Genomic DNA, 20392 nt, shown 5'->3' with positions numbered 1-20392 from the left:
GTGTCGAGTTGTACCCCCCTTAGCCTATGTTTTTTGTCAGTATTTCCTTTTTATAAATAAATATTTAAAAAAAACAATTTAAAAGTAGCAGTTAAGCGTAAGCCCAGCTAAATCCTTACTACCTCAGTTGGATATAGATCCCATCACTGTCCGATATGTTTTATACCCAACCAGTTTCTTTCTGCTCTGTCATACTCCTTTCAGCTCAGATCCTATCCCTTTCATTCATTTGGGTCTTTTTGTTTGTATAACTGTTTGCTCCTTTGATCCAAATTCTATTCCTTACTCCCAATGTGACTATTGTCCTTGTATTTGGGAAAGTTAGAAGCATCCTAAGACTCTAAATACACATCAACAGCACATTCATTGTCACATTGAATAATAGATCCAAAAGTTTCCCTGATATGATAGGTAGTGGACCTAGGAAGAGGCAGGCTATTATCATTGACTCTGAAACTAAATACTTTCAATAAAGGCACACAAAGTGTAATGGAATCATTAAAAATAGAGAATGTCAATATATAATGAAGACATAACTTTATGACTGATTAACCTTTCCCATTTTTTCTGGATTTAAATTTATAAATCTAAAGTCATTATCATTAAAGTCTCTGAGCATAGCTCATTCCACAGTGATATTTTTTCCAAAGGGGTTGCAGTTAAACATAGATCATGTAAGAGATTTTATTAATAAGATTTTCTGCTACTTTCAAACTATCCCATTTTAAGGCTGCCTGAACATTTTATAGGTCACAAAGTATTTTTAAAGATTCATTAATGGTAAAGTGATTGAAATAGCTTGTATCAAAATAAATTTTTAAAAATTTTTTTTTATTTAAGAAAGGATTAATTAACAAAACCATAGGGTAGGAGGGGTACAACTCCACACAATTCCCACCACCCAATCTCCATATCCCACCCCCTCCCCTGATAGCTTTCCCATTCTCTATCCCTCTGGGAGCATGGACCCAGGGTCATTGTGGGTTGCAGAAGGTAGAAGGTCTGGCTTCTGTAATTGCTTCCCCGCTGAACATGGGTGTTGACTGGTCAGTCCATGCTCCCAGTCTGCCTCTCTCTTTCCCTAGTATGGTGTGTCTCTGGGGAAGCTGAGCTCCAGGACACATTGGTGGGGTCTTCAATCCAGGCAAGCCTGGCTAGCATCCTGATGGCATCTGGAACTGCAAACTGTAGTGTACTTCTGCTTTCAGGTATATATTTTGCAGTGGTTTATGGATACGTGTGAACATAAGCTCTCTCTCACAGAAACTGGTGTATATCTAGGTTTTGGGACTTTGTTAGAAAGTGAACCACCTGAGATGAAATTAGAGTGTACTATAAAAGGAAAGGTCTCACCCGAGTGATGAAGCTGAAGGGTTGTCATTCCACACATGAAGTCTCTGGACACAGTCTGAGGTGAAGCATGTTGAGGTGGCAATCGTTGCGTTGGTTAGGTTGTGGTCGGCGGATGCAATATTATTTGATATGGATTTGGAGAGGCATACGGGAAAGTGGGCCCTATCCAAGTAAATTTTACCTTCTACAAGAGACTAGGCATAAGACATTTCCATTCAGAAGGAGGATTTTTTTTTATCTAGGTCCTCCCAAGGAGTGAGAAATGAAATATTAAATTTCTAGTGAGAAGCCATAGTCTTCTCATCTCTATTCAGTAGCACATTCAGAGAAGCCACAAACACTGCAATTAAGTAACCACCGTTTCCTTATAAAGACACATTCTTCAGATGATATCAAGAGGACATGATAAGTAAACCACAGGACACAGAATTTTTGAAACCCATTATCTAGCCAACAGGGTCCCAGTTGCACTGTGTACTGTAGCATCTATAGTGCAGAATGTAATAATATATATTACTAAATTAAGGAGAAAAGATGAATTAAAATAAACTGAGTGGCTGTTTCTAGTAAGTTGCTGCTTGTAGTAAGTTTTGAAAACTATTATCAACAATATTTGCTAGGCATGACAAAAGAGGGTGGAGGAGAAGAAAATGACTGAAAAGGTCTGTTAGCAAATACCTGTAGAATGCAATTTGAAATAAAGCTTGTCATGTCATTAAAATGAAATTAATTGTAAATAATCATGCCGCTTTCTACCCTGTAAACATTGCCACTGATTCACATAGGTTGCTAGCCAACAGGGTCCCAGTTTCACTGTGTACTGTAGCATCTATAGTGCAGAAAATAATAATATAGATTACTAAATAAAGGAGAAAAGATGAATTAAAATAAGCTGAGTTGCAGTTTCTAGTAAGTTACTGCTTGTAGTAAACAGAGGGAAGTCTTGTCTGAAATAAGAGATTTGATTCTGGTCAAGTATTCTAAAACAAAAGGGAAGTCACTAATAATGACACAACTTTTTAGAAGTATTTGGAAGGTACAGAAAATTTTAAATTTTGAGTCATTTTTGAGTGATGAAGTAAGGTAAGAAAGAGAATAAAGTCATATTGCAATTAATTGTGCATCAATGTTTACAAACGTTAGCCTAGAACTAAAGCTTTTGAGAGCTGAATCAAATTATACCAAGTCAGTGCCCCAAATGGCTTTGTACAGACAAATTTGACAAGTTTCAGAGTGATGTTTCCAAAGCATTCATGGCATTACCCACCAAACTGGGTCAGTGGTGTTTAGACATATAGGTTTTTTGTTTGTTTCTTTGTGTTTTTTTTTTTTTGTGGATATTAAGCATCTTAATGAAATCATTGATTTCTCTCAATATGAAATACAAAGGAATACATTCAAGAATATGAATTGTCTAGCTTATTGTCAAATTATCTTGAATTTTATAGAGTATAGTAATTGATTAAAGACAGATTATGAGGAGATAAACAAACGGAAGTTCAATCCTGTGTACACCTCCTGTATATATGGTAGAGACCCAGGAAAATTAAGTAACTCCTCCAAATGACCCAAGTCTTCCTCTTTAGTACCATCTCCAGCTAAAAACAAAAAAAAAATGTGAAGGCAAAGGGAAAGGCAATTACGGAAGGTTAGTAATGGAAACACAGTAAATAAAGGCATGGTTGTCTTGTAGATTTAAATCCCTGCCTTCACTGATAAATTCTAGAGATTTGTTCATCTTCCTCTTTTTAGTTAAGAGATTTTCCTTGTAAATGGAGATTTTCCTTGTAAATGTCTTTTGCAAAAGGATGACTTGTGGCTTTTTAGATCTCTTCCTGTGTCTGCTGTTTCTTAAAAATAGCCAACCTATAATAACCCTTACGTGAAAGAGCTGTATTTGGGAGTGGTGAATTCTGCTAGCCTTTACTCTAATACAATTAATGATGATGATTTGAACTCCTCACATGAGAATAACCCATTGTTCTTTGGACTTTACATTAATTGTTTGATATAATCTTCACTATGTCTCCATGAAGTGACATTTAATTCTACTGTAATTCTCACTATACAAATGAGGAAACTGAGACTTGTCTTTGTTCACAGTCACTATGCTAGCAAGTGAATGATTTAGAATTTAAATTCTGATTTCTCCTCACAAAGTATTTTAAACCATGTTAGGACACATTGTTTCTAGGATATTTATAAACCTCTTTAAAAAAATAAATTACAATAGAACTAGGCAGAGTTAAAAGTATTAGAGAACAACCCAGGTAGTAAGAGCTCATGAAACATCTTTCAGATGTTTGTGTATTTGTATAATATATTATAATGAGCTAGAATAATCTGTGGAGATTATAATCTGCATAAACGAAACCCCTAAAATAAAGTACTAGAAATGGAAGACTTAATTGGTAACTTCCTCTTCTTTGGAGGCTGTACAGACTTTTGTTTATTTATTTATTTTATTTTTTATTTATTTAAGAAAGGAGACATTAACAAAACCGTAGGATAGGAGAACAGTGAACCCACCTTTTGTTTATTTTTTCAATTTCTCCTTCACTATATAAGCAGGGATCTCTCAAATACCTCTGATGGTTCTGTGATATCCAGATGGTTTTTCAGAGTCCGTGATTCAGAGCTTGACCAAAAACTCTGTGATGATTAAATGTACACAAGTGCCAAGTAACACTATAAATTAGGGTTGTACAGATGTTGGATGCTGGGAAATTGTGCAGATGCAGTCACATCTGCCATGTTGAACCCTCAGGCTATTGTTAATTCCCGTGAGAGTTATCCCTGGAGTGCTTTGGTTACTCCTGCCCCTTCCCATTCCTGCAAGAGCTATTCCCATAAAAGCCCTTCTTCTTCCGCCCCTTGCTCTCTTGCCCGCTTTTCACCTCAGTGATTAGACACAGAAAAGGGTGCTCTGCGAGGCGGCCATTTTGGCTAGCTCCACGTGGCCTGAACTGCTGCACTCTCACCCAACTCTGAGGTGCCCGTGCTAATAAAGAATTGTGTTCCCTCTCCGCTCCAGATCTCCTCTCTCCTCCGCGTCGCAGCCCGACAGTTGGAGACAAAATTAAAACTTAGTTTTCCATAGTCTCCCAACTAGTATATGACAGAAAGAGGAATCAACCTTAGTCTCTGTGATGTTATACCTGTTTAGATGGTAGGTGGTTCATGTACACACAGTCTTCAAGTTCAAAGAAGAAAATAAGGGGGCCCGATGGTAGTGAAGCGCACATGATGCCAAGTGCAAAGACAGGTGAAGGGATCTCGGTTGGAGCCTCCAGCTCCCCACCTGAGGGGGGGTTTGGTAAAGCAGGTCTGCAGGTGTCTCTCTTTCTCTCCCCTCTCTGTCTTCCCCTCCTCTCTCCATTTCTTTCTGTCCTATCCAACAACAAGGACAGCAAGAACAACAACTACAATAATAATAACAACAAGGGCAACAAAAGGGCAAAATTGCCTCCAAGAGCAGTGGATTCAAGTGCAGGCACTGAGCCCCAGCAATAACCCTGGAGGCAAAAGAGGAGGAGGAGGAGGAAGAAGAGAAGAAGGAGAAGAAAAAGAAGAAGTAGAAGTAGAAGAAGAAGGAGAAGGAGAAGAAAGACCATTTAAACAGTGTGAATGCATAGGGCACTACTGGTGCTGATAAGATACTATGACTTTTTTAAAAAAACAATAATACATGTCCCTCTTGATTTGACAGAACTCACACAATAAATTAGTGCAGTCATTCAATTTATAAAGCATCAAGTAACAGTTTCACAGTGTCAAAAGGACCATTTCTTCAAAGAATGAAGAATCCTTTGATGCTTCTGACCTCAGTGAGAAGAGGTGAGGGGAAATGACACTGGCTCTGTTGCAAATAACTAACAGGTAATGAAATAAATTTAGCTGCAATATATAGTAATGAAGAGCTTTAAAAAAGAGCTTCTATAGCTTATTGCTCCTTATCTATAGCCTCTCCTTTTGTGCTATGTGTCACACGTGACATTATTTGTAGTTGGAAGAGTAATTTGACTTGAATTTTTGTTTAAACTGACTTATCTGAATCCACACATAGGGAAATCAATTGTAGGGTTATTTAATAATCTAGTCAATTCATTGAGTAGAGGGCATCAGAGAAATAGTGCATAAGACATCTGTAAAAATACTATGATACATAGTTTAGTGTCACATATAGATATGTACATCACACTGCTTCTGTTTACCTGACTCAAATGTAATCTACAAATAAGAAATACATGCGAAAAATAACCACCAAGTTAAGGAAAATTCAAGTGATATAAACTTGAAATGATATATTTAGCTACAACTCATAAATTCTCAAGTGTTTCAGGATGGATTTTCTGAGATTACTAATATAGCATTTAGCTACTACCAGCTTCAATTCTATTTCTAGCAGCTAGTAACCAGGAGATGGAATGCTACAGGATTATTGTTGGCAAAAGACCAGGTGTTTCAAATGTCAGTACTCACTTCACAGGCAGTGCATGAGTTTTATGAGGATAAAGAGTTGGAAATGATAGTCTCTGTGTTATATATAAAGTGTTGTCACAGTTAGAATATTTATCTATCGCCAAGAATCTCAAAATGCAGCTGTAATATAGGAGAGGATTACTGGATTTAGAATCAAAAGTATACTTGGAAATAAAAGGCTAAAATTTACTAGCTGAATAACCTTGAAAATCAATTAGGCTTCTGTTTCTTCCACTGATATTTGTGGATAATTCTTTTTATAATGATAAATTATTATAATTATATATTATTATTTTTATAATTATTATATTATAATTTTATAATTATAATAATTCTTTTTATAGGATGCTGTAGTAGTAACCAGATTGAATCATATAAAGTTGCTGATATTTTATAATTTTATCTACAAAAATTATTTCATGAGGCTGAATCTAATAGAGCTACACATTTATTGAATCCTTTTATAGGCATTTTACTGTTTTAAATGTTACAGTAGGTTAAAAATGATATCTTCAATTGCTTACCCCTTCCTGTATATTGCCTTTTGCAATATACATTTTAGTATCCTTCCAGTATGAAGAGCTTCCCTTTTCTCTCCCTTGAGTCTGGGCTCAATGACTGGAATTATTTTGGTCAATGTGATGTTGACATGGGTGAGCAAACAGACTCTTGAAATAAACTTTAACCATGAAGTTTGGCCTCTTGTGCTATAGGAATATGAACAGGAGTCTTGCTGGAGACACAGTATAGAATTGTCAGTGGACACCGAGTCATTCTAGCATAAGGCCATCTAGATAAACTGGCATTCAGCCAACTGTCAGGCCTGTTCGGGAGACCAGATATAATTAGCAAAACCAACTTCTAGTAAAACTCTAGTTATAAATGTATAGTTTCATACCACTAGGTCAGTATGCACATTACTGTGGCAGTAACTAATAGATACAAACATTACTTCATTTACATGACAGATCAGTAAGCGCTATTATTATTTTCACTGGACAACCCATCACACTGTGACCCAGAAAAAGTTCAGTAAACTTCCCTTAATCATTAACAAACAACAAATGACAGGGGAAAGATTTGAAATTAAGTAGCCTGACTCCAGAAACCACATTTTAGCCAGTATACTGAATGCCTTGTTCTTGTGAAGATGAAATGAGATTATTTTTAAATGCTTTGTCAATGTAAAAGTACACAAGAAATATAACTCATTATTATGAAGCTCCAACTCCTTTTCAAAGGTGTTATAAAATCCCAGCTATGTTTTCTCTTTGTCTCATAAAAAAGAAACCCCAGGCAAGCAGTACATAATTTAAAATGTACTTTTCTTTGATATGCCAGTTACATAGGGAATCTGATAAATGGTGAAATTTAGCATGCCACCTTCCTTCTGAATCAGTGATAGACTGCTGCTATTTGCTAGGCAACTACCAAGTAAACAGAAAAATAAAGCCACAGTCTTCTTGGCAAGTGTCATTAAAAATAGATTAAGTTTACAGGAAGTGCAATCTGTTGCATAGATCATACAGACAAAAAACCTGAAGGAGAAATGAAGGCATTAATAAGATATTTCTTAATTTTATGAAGCGTTATACATATCAGATCACTGAACCAAAATAACCTAGGGAAATATCAATGAAACAGGGCATTTATTTTTCAGCTTCAAGGAGGCATGCAAATACAAATGGTGCAAAGCACGAAGCTGATTATGCCTGGAAATTGGAATAAACATAAAAAAGAAAAATCTGGAGATGCAAATAGGCATTAAGCTTATGAAGTGTGACTTTATTTACATGGAATATTCTCTGTGGGCATGGATTTTTTTTTCTAATTCCATTTAATTTTTTCACAGTGAGTGAAGGGAAGAGAGAGAAAGAGAGAGGGAGAGAGAGAGAGAGAGAGAGAGAGGGAGAGAGAGAGAGAAGTGCTGCCTCTAAAGTTATTTTCTTGAGAAAAACAAAATTAGATGATTCACTGGGTAAAATAAATCATGGGAAGAACTGACAGGATACAGGACTCTGTCAGTATTCACCTAAACAAAGCAAGGCAAGGTCAGAAGAGGAGGTTTTTGATTTGAATGGTGTTCCCCCCCCCCTCAGGATTCCACTTGAAAAAATGGAACATAGAAATGAAGCTTTTATTTATTTTGTAAAGTTAGGGCTTTGCACATGTGGAGTTTTATGGATCCTGGGCTGCTTTTTGCATTCAGATAGAGAGGCAGTGAGAGAGATGGTGAGAAAGAGACATCACAGCAACAGAGCTTCCCCCAGTGCCATAGTACCTCCTACGTGGTGCTGGGGTTTGTTTGAAGCTGGGTTGTACACTTGGGGAGACATATGCCCTACCTGGTGAGCTATCTTTCTGGCCCTATATAAGCATTTGTATTATCATCTGGTTCATCTTCATTCTTTTACTCTAAGCTGCATTAAGCATAATACTTTGTTATAAATGATTGTTCTTATATAGAGAGCAAAACTTTTTTTTTGCCTCCAGGGTTATCACTGGGGCTAGGTGCCTGCACTGTGAATCCACTGCACCTGGAGGCCATTTTTTCCCATTTTGTTGCCCTTGTTGTTATTGTTGTTGTTGCCACTGATGTTATTGCTGTTGGATAGGACAAAAAGAAATCGAGAGAGGCGGGGAGACAGAGGGGGGGAGAAATATAGACACCTGCAGACCTGCTGTGACGCCTGTGAAGCGACCCCCCAGCAGGTGGGGAGCCGGGGGCTCGAACCATGATCCTTATGCTGGTCCTTGCTCTTGACACCATGTGCATTTAACCCACTGCGTTACTGCCCGACCCCTGGAGAGCAAAACTTTAAAAAAATCCATATAAAGGACTGGGGAGATAGATTAGGGTTATGCAAAAATAGCTTTGAGTACTGAGGCAGCAGAGGGTCCAGGTTTAATCCCTAGCACCAGCATAAACCAGAACTGAGCAGTACTTTGGTAAAACAGCAACAGTAACAGCAACAACTCTGTAAAATATTTTCTGGGAAAAAAGCAGCACTGTTATTTTGTGAATAGTGATCATTTACTTAGAATTGCTAAGCTTGAAGCATATTCCACAAGATATACAATTAAGTCACCTAAAATTCAAGGTATTGAAAAACAATGACTAAGATATGAAAGACAATATACTCTTAAAGTCTGAGATACTATTATCATGACCAAGAACTAATTCTAAGTACCTTAATTATTTACCAATAAATAATAACTATATTTCATTAATTCTAAAATATTTGTTTACTCCCCTGTAGTCAGAATGTATCTCATAATCAATTGCATCCTCAGTCTTTGTCGGCCTGGATCAAAGTTAAGGTTCTCTAGAGAGAATTGTTGTTTGTGTTTGCCAGCCAACATTAGGCAGTACCTATCTGAAACTATTTTAAATTAAATTCTATGCTTGAGGTTTTTTGGACCACACTGAAAGTGTAAATTTAGACCGCAAACCTGCATGAGCACTGACTGATTGTTAGAATTCTCTGTTCAGTGTCAGGATTCAGATATTAAGGTCCCCTTTCTCTTATGTTCTCTATGGCCACTCTATTGAGTTACTTACTTTTATATTTAATCTATAAGCTTTGGTGATCCGATTTTATTCAGAGGATTTCTATTAGATCATCTTCCACCCAATCTTGATTATCTATGTTTTTCCTTTCTCATTGGAATATAAAAATCGTATAATCAGTGATGTGTTTGAATATACAAAATATAGGTTACAGGTAGAGATTTGATCCCCACTCTCCAATAAAAAATTTAGCCCACAATTAAACAGGAAAACTCAGTCCGATTATTACCTGCATCATTTTGTTTACTTATGTATTAATCACTATCTTGCTATATACATTATATTCCTAATAGAAGTATCAGATAACATTAGTAACATTAGTGCACTTTGATCTTGGAAGTCATTCCGCCATACTAAGCAGACTTATTGTTTCTTTTTTCTTTTAGAATTTATAATTTTATCATTTTCTCTGGGGATTAATGATTTATAGTGCTGCCATTGACAAATGGATGCAATTTCTCATCTCCCAGTGAACGCTCTCTGCAGTACACTCTCACCCACAAACTAGGTCCTTTTCCAACATCAGACACAACAACTCCAAGGTTCTCTTCAGCTCTTCCTTCCCCAGAGTCCTTTGATTTGGTGCAATACACGATACCTAATCCAAGTTTGCCTTGTATTCTCTCTTCTGTGCCTATTTTCTTAAGTCTCACCTGTCAATGAGGTCATTTGGTATTTGTCTTTCTCTTTTTGTCTTATCTCACTTAATACGATGTCTTCATGTTCCATCCAAGATTACTTCATAATTTTTAAGAGATGGGTAGTATTCCATCATGTATATATACCACAGGGTTTTTTTGTTTGTTTGTTTGTTTTGCCATTCACCTATTGTTGGACATCTGGGTTGCTTCCAAGTTTTGGTTATTACAAAATGGGCTGCTATGAACATAAGTGTACATAGATATCTTCTGATAGGTGTTTTTGTTTCTTTTGGGCAAATCCCCAGGAGAGAAATTGCTGGGTCACAGGGTAGGTCCATTTCTAGTGTTCTGAGAAATCTCCAGATTGTTTTCCACAAGGGTTGGACCAATTTACATTCTCACCAGCAATACGAAAAAAGAAGAAGACCAGCAATACAAAAATGTCCCCCCTTTTCCCCATACCCTTTCCAACACTTGTTACTGTCCTTTCTAATGTATAACATTTTCACAGGTGTAAAGTGGTATCTCATTGTCTTTATTTGTATTTCTTTGATATCCAGTGACTGAACACTTTCTCATGTCTGTTGGCCATATGGATCTCTTTCTTGGTTAAGTGTCCTTGTCCTTGCCCCATTCTCTCTCTTTCTTCCTTTCTTTCTTTCTTTCTTTCTTTCTTTCTTTCTTTCTTTCTTTCTTTCTTTCTTTCTTTTTCCTTTCTTCCTCTCTTTCTTTCTTTCTTTGTGTTAAGTTTACTGAGTTCTTTCTTCATGAATTTTGGTTATTAGTACTTTATATGAAGTATGTTGTATATCTGTATGTTCGAGTCAAAGCTCTAACTGGTAATAAAAGCAGCCTCTGGACCATGTAAAAGATATCCCAGGCATAGGTAGGTGCATTGGCCATTTTATGTATTAATGCCAGTCTGAAATAAATCACTTTCCTGGTCTTCTGTGAAAGGAAAGAGGATATTCCTGTCAGTAAGTGAATGGAGGATTACTGACTTTCTGACCTTTCCGGACTGTGATAAAAGAAGACTCCTTTCCTTTCAGCAAGACTTCAAAAATGGAAATTGCTCTTTTAAACGAATGATGTGAGAATGAAGAAGGGAGACCGCTATTATTCCATAAATAGATGGTGGCAGAGGACACCCCTTGGGAAAGGGAGAAATTCTCATTAGGGCTATTTTTCTCAGAGCTGTCAGTGTGCGTGCGTTTGCATTTAAAGACAGTGGAGGAGGGAGGAAGCAAGTCCTGACCGGATATATTTTTAAGACTCTATTCTTATTCTTGTAGCATTTAAATATAGTGTGTAAAATATAGCACTCCTAAATACCTCCTGCTATGTTTGTTATGTGAATTCTTATGTCATTTTTCTGATGAAGGAGTCCAGAATGCAAAATTAGTTTGCATTGTATTGTCAGATTCAAATCAGAATGGAAGAAAACAAGGCATGCATTTCCCCTTGACCCAAGTAATGTGACAGTTGCCTGGGATTTTAAAACCAAATGACTTTTGCTGCTCAGGCTGCAGGAAAATAGAATGTGCTAAAATCTATACTTTCTGTTAAATGTGTTCAAGTCTTTTGAAGGCCTGAGAAACTCAAACAAATGAGAAAATGATGATGCAGATGATTTAGCGATATCAAATAATCCTATCATATTCTTCAGGTCTTCTCTCAGTTAAGTCTTAAGAGCCCTTCTTTCATCGGTATAAGTCATCACACCACATTTATTTATTTATTTATTTATTTATTTATTTATTTATTTATTTATTTATGTATTTATACCAGAAACTGCTTTGATTAAGGTTAGGAATGGAGGACCTCTTACATGCAAGTCCGGTGTGCTACTGCTGCACTCTCTCCCCAGACCCAGTCTTTTGTCTTTATGTTTTAGGTGTAAGTGGCTTCTCCCGACAATTTGAAGATAATGTTTAAAAAAAATCAGGGACTATGTGTTATGCTAGTAGATACTTCTGGTGATGAATTAGTTTATCTTTAAGGTCTCCAGGCTATCTGCTGTTGGAATTTCAGAAAAATGTCTACCGAAGCTAAAATTCTCATTAATCTATTGTTTGGAAATTTTGTTTTGAAATTAAATAGGAAAAAAAAGAATAAAGAACTCTCAAAGGAGTTGACTTTCTTAGCAACTGGATGAAAGTTGTGACAATGACAGATAATTTGACTGTAATAGTTTACATACACTAGGAACCAAGAAAATGGTTCTAAAATATAATCAAACACTTAAAATGTCATTTAAACACCTAATTACAATAAAGAACAATTATGACTTTGAGGGTCTTGATTTATAACACAATGCATCTGATATTGAAAGATATATCTAAGTGTGTGTGTGGGCTTTCATGACCAAGTAATAATCTTTCCTAAAACAAACACACACACACACACACACACACACACACACACACACACACACACACACACACACACACACACTTGCCTTTAGGAGGATACTGTAGCAAGAAGGAAAACATTTATTTCCCAACTCTTGTTTAATCCTACGATAAGTTAGGAACACAAATGTGTGGGAGAGTTAAGTCCTTGCTTTGGAGTCATCTGTTTGTGTTTACATCTATCTAACTACTTTTTCATATGTGGAGCTATTATAGTTGTCAAAGAATTATCCACAAATAACTATCAGGTTGAATTGCTTAAAATAGTCATCCAGATCTGATCTGTAGAGCAGTTGAATTAATAAGATCCTTTTATTATATTGGGACCTTATGGTTTCCAGTATAGTCTTTTAACACATAAGCACAACCTCTCATCTTCCCTTGTTTGGTGTCTAGGAGACACACCCAGGATCCCAATGTCATTTCATCCTGTCCCACCCCATTTTCCCCCAGAGTCCTTTGCTTTGATGCACTATGTTATACCCACTACAAGTTTCATCTTATGTTTTCTCTTACTGTTCTTTGTTCTTAAATTCCACCTATAAGTGAGATCGTGCAGTATTGGTTTTTTTTTTTTCCTGGCTTGTCTTACTCAACATGATACATTTGAGTCCTGACCATGATATTGCAAAGGAGATAACGTCATCATTTTGTGTATTGTGTATATTGTGTACCACATACACACTATATTGTGTATATGTATCACAACTTTCTTAGCCATTCATCTGTCCCTGGGCATTTGGGTTGCTTCCAGTTTTGGACTATTATAAACTGTGTTGCTGTGGACATAGATGTGCATAGGTCTTATTTTTATACTTATCCTCTCCCCATTTTTGGATGGGAATCTCTTTTTTTTCTTTCTAATTACTTTGTTGAGCTCTTTATATTTTGTTTATTAGCCTTTTGTCTGATGTATGGCATATAAAGGTATTCTCCCACTCTGTAAAGAGTCTGTTTGAGTGGTGGTTTCATTTGCTATGCAGAAACTTTTCAATTTGATGTAGTCTCTGGTTTATTTTTGGTTTTGTCTTCTTTGTGAATGGACTTGAGTCATTGAAGATGCTTATAAAACTTAGATGGAAAAGGCTTCTGCCAATATTTTCCTAAGTATTTGATTGTTTCTAGTCTAAAATTCAAGTCCTTGATTCATTGGAGTTTGTGTGTGGTGAAATGCAGTGGTTCAGTTTCATTCTTCTGCATGTTTAAACCCATTTTTCCCCAAAATTTGTTGAAAAGATTCTCCTTTTTCCACATAGTAGTTTGGACCCCCCCCATCACCCCGTCAACAATTAGATGTCCATAGTTTCCCGAAAATTTTTTAGTGGGGCTGTTTGTCTTTTTTTCATTGTTGAGTTTGATGAATTCATTGTGTATTTTGCTTACCAGTGCTCTGTTTGATATATGATACATAATATTTTCTCTTACCCTGTGGGGGTCTCTTTGTTATGGTGGTGCTTCCCTTTGCCATGCATAAGCTTTTCAGTTTGATGTAGTCCCACTGTTCTATTTTTTTTGCTTTTATTTTGCTTAAAATTGGATTAAAATTGGTGAAGATGTTGCAAAAACGTATATGGAACTGAGTTATACCTATGTTTTCATGTAAGTATTTCTAGTTTAACTTCTAAATCTTTGATCCATTTGGAGTTAACTTTTGTATATGATGAAATTTGCTGGTACACTTTCAATCTTCCGTATGTTTCTTTTATTTATTAATTTATTTTTTATTTATAAAATGGAAATATTGACAAGACCATAGGATAAGAGGGGTAAAATTCCACACAGTTCCCACCACCAGAACTCCATATCCACTCCCCTCACTTGGTAGCTTCCTTATTCTTTATCCCTCTGGGAGTATGCACCCAGTGTCATTATGGGGTGCAGAAGGTGGAAGGTCTGGCTTCTGTAATTGCTTCCCCGCTGAACATGGGTATTGGCAGATTGATTCATACTCCCAGCCTGTCTCTCTCTTTCCCTAGTAAGGCACACCTCTGGGGAGGCGGGGTTCCAGGACATATGATGAGGTTGTCTGCCCAGGTAAGTCAGGTTGGCAACATGGTAGCATCTGGAACCTGGAGGCTGAAAAAAAAAGTTAAGATATAAAGCAGAACAAATTGTTGATTAATCATGAACCTAAAGGCAAGAATATTGCAGATGAAGATTTAAGGGTCTCCGTTTTGGAAAAAGCTAGGTCTATTTTAGGTACATTCCAAGAGGCCCATGACTTTACTAGTTTTTTTCCTGAGCTTGACAGCTCACATGCAGGTGGAACGTTAGGTTATTGTCTGGGGAAATGGTGCCATAGTTGGAAAAAGGACTAGAAAGCTGGATCAGGGAAGAGAGCATCTCCCAAATATAAGGAAAGTACATAAATATTTTTAACTGTAAACTTCATTGATTTGATCTAGGGCCCATATTTTGCATAGGAGCCTATGTAACCTCTGCATTCCTGTAGGTCTGAGCTGGCATTCTGTGTTCAATTTATGCACTCCAAACCTTTTTGACAAAATAAATTTTGGGGTTAATTTAGATTATATCTATTAGAAGGGAAAACTTCTTAACTGTGAGAAATACAGTCAGCAGAACAAGCATTTTTAATTTTTTCTCTTTTGTTGCCCTTGTTGTTTATCATCATTGTTGTTGTTATTGTTGTTATTGCTGTCGTTGTTGCTGGATAGGACAGAGAGAAATCGAAAGAGGAGGGGAGGAGAGGGGGGTAGAGAAAGGTAAATACTTGCAGACCTGTTTCACCACCTGTGAAGTGACTCCCCTGCAGGTAGGGAGCCAGGGGAACTGGGATCCTTATGCCTGCCCTTGCACTTTGCATTATGCGAGTTTAACCCGCTGCTCCACAGCGCGGCTCCCAGAACAAGTATTCTTGAGAAATACTTGTAAATTATTATTTCTGGAGATGTGTAGTGTGATAGCTTTTCTGGGATAATGCAGATTGCCAATGCATTTTTCAGAGAAGATGGAGGAGAAACTACCATGGGAAACTTGAGAAATTTCGAAGCAGCTTCCACACCATCTGATAATTATTGCTCTTTCTTCTGTAGCATATGACTTTGATCCTGGAAAAAAATATACACACAGAAGGATGAGTTAACACAAAAATAATACATTTAGTTGTGAGTGGATATGAATGAGACTACTGGGAGCATTGTTGACAGGGAAATAAAGTGCTGGGTATGCTGCGATGGAATAGGAAATGTGCCAAGCATCCTCATGGACTTCTTCCTTCAGTTTTTGGTATTTAGTACAGCCTGGTTATTTCATTTTTTTAAAAAGGCGCTTTGACTAAAACAGGCTCTCTTGGTTCCAACTAAAACCAGTTTTATCAAAAGATTAAATTGTAAAAACACAGAAGTGTTTCATTGACCACAAGGCAGTCTGAGATTACTAGAAATGAGGGTCAACCATACACTCTCTCTGGTATCATACATGGTCTCTTTTGGCTACTTCTCTCTGTATATCTATTTTGTCTTCTGCAGTTTTCTTTTTTTTTTTTTTTTTGTATCTTTGCACATAACCTCAACCTCTATAGTTTATCCATTTTATTAATAATTACATGCTGAGACCCATTTCAGATGAATGGGCAGAAGAAATGGGAGTTAGCTTGAAGCTAGAATCATTCCCGCTGTAATCAACGTTGATGTGTGTGTGTGTGTGTGTGTGTGTTCAGGATCATATGATGAATATATAGCTGACTACCAAGTTACTGTTCTCAGAAAAATCACTATGAATAGAGCATAGACTCCTAAACTTGTCAATTACATCAATCCATCCAGTTTCTACTCTCATACTCAGCCTTATATCACAGTTAAGATAAGCAGTAAGACTTGGAAGATCCAACTCTGATCTCCTGGTACATATTTTCCCCAGTCTTTACTCTGACTTTGGCTTTGTATTTCCACAAAGTATAGGTAATTCTAAGGATGTTCCAGTTGCAGAATAGATAATATGCAATCCATCCCAAGTATATAAATGCATGAAATGTGTATATGTTTATACTCATAAATCAAAACTAGGCAAATTTTCAGAAAACAGAATGTTTCTATTCCCCTATCCAAATGGCACAAGAGTCAAAGAAGTTTAACTAAAGCCAAGCAGTGCTTATGGTTTGAATGGACATGAGTAGTCTTAAATTATGACTCAACTTTCAGAACATTTTTTAATTTAGTGCTGTCAGTCACACAATCATCAGAAAATTGCTGTGCTCAGGAACACACCTGAATTTCCAGCTCAAATGCCTGGTTGAATTTTTACTGCTGTTTGTTGATTTTCTGATACAGATGATACTGATACAAAAAAAATTTATCCATATCTGAGAAAAATAGGAAGAAGTAACTCTAAGTATCTCATATCTTATAAATTGCATGAAAAGACGTGCTAAACATTACGATTTGCTAATATTCTGAAGAATGGGTTTTCCAAAATTTTCCTTTGTCAAGAAACATTTGAAAACATCAAGGTCTTCAGATAATATAACTGGAAATTTTATATGAAACAGTATGTCATAAGAATTTCTTTTTTATTTTAAATTATTTATTTGTTATTGAGAAAGGAGAAGAGGGAGGGATAGGATGGGGACGAGGAGGCGAATAAGTAGGAGAGGGAGACACACAGAGAGAGAGAGACATAGAGAGAGAGACATAGAGAGAGAGAGACAGAGAGAGAGAGAGAGCCAGAGCCAGAACATAACTTTTGCACATGTGTTGCCAGGGATCAATCACAGGATCTCATGTCTGAGAGTTCAACACTGTATCCACAGCACCACCTCTCGGGCCACATAAGGATCTCTATATTGTCAAATTTATGCCAATTTCCCTCTAATAGTGAATAGCACTTGTAACTTAGAGTTAAATGTGAAACATGAAGGGCAGGGAGACAGCATAATTGCTATGCAAAAGGCTTTCTTTATAAAATCTATATTTTTGTTACAATGCTCAAGGACCCAGGTTCGAGTCCCCGGTCCCCACCTGCAGGGGGAAAGCTTCACAAGTGGTGAAGCAGTGCTGCAGGTGTCTCTCTTCCTCTCTATCCAACACTTCCCTCTCAATTTCTGGCTGTTTCTATCCAATACATAAATAAAGGTAATAAAAAATTAAATATATATGTTTAAAAGTATTTTTCACTTGTTATATTTTAATGAGAAAGAGAGAAACAGAGGTAGACCAGAGCACCACTCATCTCTGACTTGTATCAGAATGGGAGATTGAACCAAACTTTGGAGCCTCAGGTATGAAAGTCTTTTTTGCATAACCATTAAGTTATTTCCCCTGCCCACAAAAAGGTTTCCTTGGGACTGGGCGGTTGAGTACACCTTGCACACAAGGACCTAGGTTCAAGTCCCTGGTCCCCACCTACAGGGGGAGGCTTCATGAGTGGTGAAGCAGTGCTGTAGGTTTCTTTCTCTCTCTCTCTCTGTCCCCCCTGCCCCTCTCCCTTTTCCCCTCCCTTCATTCTCAATTTCTTTGTCCTATTAAATAAAAGAAAGCAGGAAAAGAAATAACCACAGGGAGTTCCGGTGGATTCATTGTGTAGGCACCAAGTCCCAGTGATAAACCTGGTGGCAAAACAAAACATAAACAAAGAATTCCATGCCTCAGGTTTCAGAGTTCCAGTTTCAATCCCTTGGATAGGTCAGAGCTGAGCATTACTCTGCTAAAAATAAACACACAAGAAACATGCTTTTTGTGATCCTAAGTGTTAGTTTATTGCTTTTTTCCGCAGATGTACCACGATTCAATTAACACAATAGCTACATGGTGTTTAAGGAAGAAATGTCATCTAAAAGTTGAAACTAGGAAATCTTTTCCTTCATGGCTGTCATGACCATCATTGACTATTGAGTGATATCGTCACAAAGTGGGACTTACTTTCCAAAAATGCTTTTCCTGGGGAGCTTACCAAGCATGATAGCTTTTTAGTTAAGATAACAATATAAATGAGTAACAAAAGTACTTTTTCTCATAATAATCTTAAAAGGAATAGTCTTCTGCTTAGGTTTGAATTTTATTAAAACATTAAACAGACTGCATGCATGACTTATATTCATTTATTTTACCTTCATAATGATAATTCCAAAGTGACAGGTTATGTATATAATGCTTTCAACTCCATGCCTACCTAACCTCTACTATAAGAAGTGTTTTCAGGTCATCCATCCAGATATATACTTACCTGTGCCAAAATTACTAGAGACACACTCTTATTTAGATATTTTTATGAATCCTTCTCACATGCAGAAGTTGAAATATTCAAGGTTTCTGTTGGTTTGATGACATGATTTTCCAGTACTTATTCCAAGCTTCTTTTATAATCATTATTTCTATTAAGTCATTCAACTTGGAAATAATTACTTGCCAAAACGGAGTTTCTCTGGTGAGCTACTCAACATAGCTTTAGTTTTACAAAGAACACCATTCTTGTGTTTCTAATCTTGGCTTAGAAACACCTCATATTATCCTTCCCACGTGAACAGTTTAGCTCATGTTCTTAGTTATACTTTGGAATCATCAAACTTGCTGCTGGAATATAAATGTGTGAGTCACCTAGCTGGTGACTCTTTGAAAACAAATTTTCCAAGTATGGATTCTATGCTTATAGCAACATTTAATTGTTGTTTTTTTTAAAATGTGAGGACTTCCTTTAACAGGCTGCAAATCCACCTTATATAAGAAAACTTGTATGCATTTTCTTACATGGACTCTTAATCTGATTTTAACTTCGATATTAAATAGATATTTACCATATTCTAATACTTGGTATAGAATTTAAAATAAATTAAGACCCGTGTTGGCGCATGTGCAGGGACCTGGGTTCTAGTCCCCGATCCCCACCTTGGGGGAAACCTCACGAGTGGTGAAGTAGTGCTACAGGTCTCCCCCTCCCAACCCTTCCTCTTTTTCACCAAGTGAAAAACACCAGAGCACCAAAACTTCTTTCAATATGATGGGGTCCAGGCTAAAACTTGGGTCAGTTGGACATTTGGTAAAGCAGCGCACTGTCCAAGTGAGCTATTCCTTCAGCCCAGGATCTTTCTTCCTATCTCCCTGTTTCTATCCAGAAAAAAAAGAGAGAGAAAATGAAATGAACAGAAAGGAGACACACTGTAGGCTAATGTTTCTCTTTTTTCTTTTTACTCTCTAATCACAAAGTGGAAATACTTATAGGGGCTGGGTGGTAGCATACCTGGTTGAGCACTCATGTTACAATGCACCAGAACCAGAGTTCAAGAGCCAGTCTCCACCTTCAGGGGGAAAGCTTCACGAGTAGTGAAGCAGGATCACAGGTGTCCCTGACTCTCCATTCCTCCAGATTTCTGGCTGTCTCTATTCAATAAACAAAGATAATTTTAAAAAAGGAAGCTGGGCGATAGTGCGCCTGTTTAAACACACCAAGTGCAAGGCCCTGCTCCCCACCCCTAGGGGGACGCTTCACCAGTGGTAAAGCAGGTCTGCAGGTGTTTATCTTTCTCTCTCCCTCTCTATCTCCCCCATCCTATCTCAAATCTCTCTCTGTTCTATCCAATAAAATGGAAAAAATGGCCACCAGGAGCAGTGGATTCGTAGTGCAGGCAACGAACCCATGATAACCCTGGAGGCAAGAGAGAAAGAGGAAGAAAGAGAAAGAAAGAAAAATGTTGATAGTAGTAAAAAGTTTGATATTCTACTTTGAATTTTGCTTGAAGTTGTTTACAAGGTGCACTAGACCAGATTTTTCCTGCATTGGTTCTATTTTTAATTAGCAAGACCCTCTACATTTTCATTGTGCATGATGTGTACATTAGTGAAGCAATTAATCAAAATTTATAAAAATTTCAAAAATTCTCACTACCCTTTGTTTTTGAGAAGACATTTAAATTAGACAATAAAACTTTATGATTGAATTCTTTTTTCTGAAAGAGAAACAAACATTTGAGCAAACCTTGTGCT

This window comes from Erinaceus europaeus, chromosome X (assembly GCF_950295315.1).
Source record: "Erinaceus europaeus chromosome X, mEriEur2.1, whole genome shotgun sequence".
Taxonomy (NCBI): Eukaryota; Metazoa; Chordata; class Mammalia; order Eulipotyphla; family Erinaceidae; genus Erinaceus; species Erinaceus europaeus.
Note: the sequence above shows the minus strand (reverse complement) of the source record.